Source organism: Pecten maximus, chromosome 6 (assembly GCF_902652985.1).
Source record: "Pecten maximus chromosome 6, xPecMax1.1, whole genome shotgun sequence".
NCBI classification, from domain to species: domain Eukaryota; kingdom Metazoa; phylum Mollusca; class Bivalvia; order Pectinida; family Pectinidae; genus Pecten; species Pecten maximus.
In genome coordinates this window covers 22,595,874-22,601,985 of record NC_047020.1, presented here as the reverse complement: position 1 = coordinate 22,601,985, position 6,112 = coordinate 22,595,874, and positions in this window count along the sequence as shown.

The window sequence follows — 6,112 nt, the reverse complement described above, 5'->3', positions numbered from 1 at the left end:
ATCGGTCCAATACCAACTAAATCTCGATTGGAGTGAATGTAAATTAGGGAAACTTACAGTCCAGATTCATCCAGTTTGTAAATGTTTCACGGTTTCACAGGTGAAAAAATACAAACAAATTGTTGTAAATATAACAAACAAATACAAAAAAAATAGCACGAGATGTCAGTTTACATTTATTTTAAATTAAAACAAATGCTTCCACCGCTGCCAACAATTGCTGCATTTACGGGGGTCATGAATCTAGCTGAGGCGCTGAAGAAAATAATGAGTTCGTTAACTATATGTCACTGGGAAAAGGAAAGTAAACAATGAACGAAGTAAACAATGTTTCCACGTCCCAGATCAACCAGAATTTATAAATAAGTAACAAACGATTTATATAAAACAGCTGAAAAAACAGACATACGCATACTTTAGAACAAACCATTCACAAGTATTACATGTAATGACAAAATTGTATTCAAACAATGACATGAAAAAAATGTCTCACTCAGAGACTATACTAGAAAAACAAGAGAAACACACAAAACAATTTGGGCAGTAGTACAATGTCAAACTATATTGTAGCAGTAGTAAATAATGTGGAGAAAGCATAGGAAACACAACAAACGTCCAATCTTTTGCTTCTGTTAACATCGATCACCACGGTTCTACTTTTGAATGTTCATAGCTATACAGTAGTTTCGTATTTTCCATATTAAGGTAATTATATATATTTTTGTTACGAAAACAAAAAAAAAGCAAATCTAAAAAGAGTATTAATTTTTTGGTCAGTTATCGATTTCTAATTTCGACTTTTTAATTCACACAACAAACATGAAACATTTGTATAACAACAAGTAAAGGTAGGATCCTTGTTTACATTGAAACGTCGGTAAAGTTGCGACATCTTCTCAGATTTTAATGATTTCATTCTTGCAAAAACCGATATTATTTTTAAACGAGTACGTACCTGTCTTGGAACTCCGCGAAGCATTTCGGTGACAGAGATTACCACCAGATGTCTCAAAATCAACACTTCTGCATCTCGAAGAGGTGAATGCAATATAGCAGGCTTAAACGCCTCCATACAGAACGATTTTGTATTTGAAAATTGATCGGTTGATGGCTTAATTCCGATTATAAAGATAATCGATTGTTTTGAAACTGATTGTACATTACTCATGCAGATTAAATTTACAACATAATGTAGACTAGGGCCTGCAATCAAACTCGAATCATTGTATGTCTTTATCAATAAATTTACAAATCATAATGTCAATCACAGTTTTCAGTGAAATGAATTATATCTTGTTGTATAATTATAGAGGAATGGTTTATTTTCCAGTGTCCATCGATAGCAACTAGTCCACAATTCTACGATTCAATAACTAAAAAGGTGTTTTCTTTGCGTCCAGACGATAATGCTTAATATAATCATATAAAAATGTTTACTAAATGTATATCAAAGATGGCCTCTAGTTACCTTTTAATTGTGAGTTTCATCTCGTCTGGTCCTGTCTTAATGTGTGTTGTTTTTGGACCTATATAAAAAAATTAAAAAGCAACATTAACAAAAAGATCTAACAATAAACGTTTCAGGCTAAGGTATGTGTGTAATCCGTTCATTATAAGAATACCTAAGTGTGGTTTCAGGACTAGTGGGGCGTCCGTAGTAGCTCGGCTCTGTGTCTGTGGTCATCTTCCTTGGCCCAGCATCAGTTTCCTTATGGCCAGAAGCTCTAGATCTCGTGTCTTGAAAACTTTACCACGGAATAATAACACACTGTAAATTCATTGTAAAATACAAAAGCAGTTTAACAAAAGCATCAAATCATTAAGTTTACTTTCTGTTATGATATGACTGATAAAACCAAATATATTCATAAATTCAAGTACAAGTCAACACTTTCGTGGCCTTTCTTAAATCTTTTTTTTTCGATTTCAGTTGTTACCATTTATACTTATTCATCCTAATTGTTGATCATACAAGTCACCTATTAAGCCTACACGACAGTTAATTTACGAAACATCGAAGTAGAATGCTACGGAAGCGTATTAGGGCCACTATAAAAAAAATCGTACGTACGATTTACTAATCCGTACGTACGGATTACTAATTCGTACGTACGATTTATTAATTGGGGTGTTTGGGGGTAAATAGTTTTGCCCCCAAAAAATACCATGAACGTGGAATTTGCATAAAACATAATCATTCCAGTGCAGTCCTTTTAGAGTCAAATACAAAAGCTTGCTTGTTGCTTTTTTTCAAAATTTGTTTGTCATTGTTCAAAGCTTTGGGTGGATTTCAACTTACCAAACTCTAAGGTGATTTGGTCAAAGGTCAAGGTCAAAGTTTGAATTTCTTACTTGTTAACATTTTTTATGACATATGCATTATAAAGCAAAGTTTGTTGGAATAAAACAAGGGGTCAGGTAAGCAAGTAACCAAGTGAGCAAGTGATAATTGGGTCAAAATATTTCAATAAATTGTATGTTGACTGGTAAACATTTTGTTATGACATGATAAAGCAAAATTGGTCACAATACAAGAAAAAGTCAACTTATCAAAGATCAGGGTCATCAGATCAAAGGTCAAGGTCAGATTTAGTATCTCTTAACTGCTAAAAATTTTGTTATGTCATTATGGACCAAGTCGGTTGGAATCACATAAGGTTTCAACTGACCTAGTTATTTGGTTAAAAACTGAGGTCTAATTTAAATATCTTTAACTAATTAATGGACGAAACATAGGTCAACATGGCACCCAAATGACGTCATGTTATTGTCCTGCGTTTGAGTGTTCCTGCACTAATGATGATCCCATTAATAAAAACTAAATACTGCAAAATTTCCTTCTGAGTTAGTCCAAGCAAAGTGATAAAAAGAAACAAAATCTACCGTCGACATAACACTACCACATACTCTCTATACGACATAGACTTTGTAGGAGAGTTCCGGGGTAAATCGCACGTACGAATTAGTAAATCGTACGTACGAATTAGTAAACCGTACGTACGAATTAGTAAACCGTACGTACGAATTAGTAAACCGTACGTACGATTTAATTGTCTTTTTTATAGTGTCCCTAATACGCTTCCGTAAAAACGCTTCCGTATAAACCTACCTCAAATCAAGAATCAAACGTTTCTTTCCGCTACTTTGTACTGAAACAGTTGACGGATTAACGACCAATGGGAGTGTTTTACACCCATGAAATCGAAAAAAGCGTTATTTAAAAAATCTGTATTCCTAAAAACAGAAACATAATTAGACATTTCATTTTTACTCGGTTCTGAATAAAAAGGTAATATGTAACCCTTATCGATTGTGCCCAATACAAACTCTGAGCTTCCGATTGATTTTCTAATCGAGATGTTTCTTTTCAATGGACCCCTCACCTTTATGTCTATTTGGCCTTGTTTCATGTTCAAAATATTAGACTAATAAATTGTCATTATCATGGATATTGGAACTTAAGATCTTGGATTTTGTCAATTGAAGTTTTTTATCGCTATTTCTCAGAAAGTACTGAAGGGATCTTTCTCAAATTTCATATGTAGGTTTCCCTTGGTGCTTAGTTATACATATTGCATTTTTAAACCGATCGAAAAACAACATGGCCGACAGGCAGCCATCTTGAATTTTGACAATTGAAGTTTGTTATCGCTATTTCTCAGAAAGCACTGAACGGATCTTTCTCAAATTTCATATGTATGTTCCCCTTGGTGCTTTGTTATGCATATTACATTTTGAGACCAATCGAAAAACAACATGGCCGACAGGCAGCCATCTTGGATTTTGATAATTGAAGTTTGTTACCAATATTTCTCAGAAAGTACTCAAGGGATCTTTCTCATAATTTCATATGTTGGTTCCTCTTGGTGCCTAGTTATGCATATTGGATTTTGAGACCAATCGGAAAATAACATGGCCGACAGGCAGCCATCTTTGATTTTGACAATTTAAGTTTGTTATCGCTATTTCTCAGAAAGCACTGAAGGGATCTTTCTCAAATTTCATATGTTGGTTCCCCTTGGTGCCTATAGTTATGCATATTGCATTATGAGACCGATCAGAAAACAACATGGCCGACAGGCAGGCATCTTGGATTTTGACAATTGAAGTTTGTTTCCGATATTTCTCAAAAAGTGCTGAAGGGATATTTCTAAAATTTCATATGTTGCTTTCCCTTGGTGCTTAGTTATGCATATTGCATTTTGAGATCAATCGGAAAACAACATGGCCGACAGGCAGCCATCTTGGATTTTGACAATTGAAGTTTGTTATCGCTATTTCTCAGAAAGTACTGAAGGGATCTTTCTCAAATTTCATATGTAGGTTCCCCTTTGTGCTTAGTTATGCATAGTGCATTTTGGGACCAATAGGAAAACAACATTGCGGACAGGCAGCCATCTTTGATTTTGACAATTGAAGTTTGTTATCGCTATTATTTTCAGAAATTGCTGAAAGGATCTTTCTGATATTTCATATGTAGGTTGCCTTTGGTGCTTAGTTATGCATATTGGATTTTGAGACCAGTCAGAAAAAAACATGGCTGACAGGCAGCCATCTTGTATTTTGACAATTGAATATTGTTATCGCAATTTTACAGAAGGTACTGAAGGGATCTTTCTCAAATTTCATATGTAGGCTCCCCTTGGTCCCTGGTATTGCATTTTGGGACCATTCCGAAAACAACATGGCCGACAGACAGCCATTATCGCTAAATCTTACATTTTATATGTAGGTTACCATTGTTTGAAAATTAATAGAGGGCTGTTTCTGAATTTACACAGATTAGTAAGACTTAAAGGAAGGGAAAAGTAGAGAAAAGATCAATCTGACATGGAACCTATAAAGATCATTCAATGGTGGGCACCAAGATCCCTCTGGGATCTCTTGTTGTATTTGCACCAAAATCTTAGCGACACCAAACGATGTCAGAGAATTCCTAATTTTTCATATAGTAGTACGCCCTGGCCCTACAACAGACATGGCGTCAAGGCCAGACGAAACTCGGGAAAATCGCGCTTTCACTTTCTTCGTTTCTTCGTGCTCTCGAATTAGTCTGGGAGTCCGCCATCTTTGTTATGATGTTTTTAATTTCCCGCCTCGCGGATGCGCAAAGGCATTGTTTACACTCGCTACATACATCCACTACATATGAAATAGAGACTAGGTCGCTCCCATTTAAAAAAAAAATTAATTTTTCATTATTTTTAAAAAATTGTAATGGACACTTACATTTTATAGATAAAACATAACGTTTTACTTAAGCATTGAACTGTTAACAAATGGTAGTATACAGTCGATATGAATACAATTTGGGTGACAGATAAATAGAATGTCGCCTGTTAGGGCGACATGAAATATTTATCTGTCACCCAAATTGTATTCATATCGACTGTATACTACCATTTGGTAACAGTTCAATGCTTATATTTACATTCATAAAGATTTTTTATTTACTGTAGGTTATGACGCGTTTAAATTTGCCGCTTACCCTATCACTGACGTCATCAAGTTCAAATACCGGAACAGCGAAATTTCCAGAAGAAATGATATAGTCCCTCATGACGTTATTAATAGCAAACACATAAAGTGGTTTTTGCACAAATTTGGCTTTATTTTATATTTCATATACGTGTGTAGGTATCGTCAAATTGTTCATAATAACATAATTTCTGATCGTTTAAAATCGAAACCGTTTTTATGCGCAATGATGTACGATTAACATTTAGAAGTGATGCGGCGTTGAACGGGCATTGCACAGGACAGACTCGATTCCTCGGAAACACTTATGTTTCTGGTATTGACTGGATTTACGTTATTTTCAGAAGAATGACAGCTCTTTATTCTTAATGAAAGTTGTCTTGATAGTAGGTGAAAACGATTCCAAGGATATTTCGTTCGAAACAGATTCCAGTCTAACCGGTCACATCAGTGTCGCTAACTTAGCAGACGATTTTCAACTTCACAGGGGCTCGATTTTGTAAGGTAGGCCTTTGTTATCAGTGAATAATCACAAAACTGAAATCCAGTAGGCATATACATGTGTACATACACAACCTATGTCGATACTCCCGATTTGTTTTACAAGATTTTTTTTTTTTTTTATAAATACTTG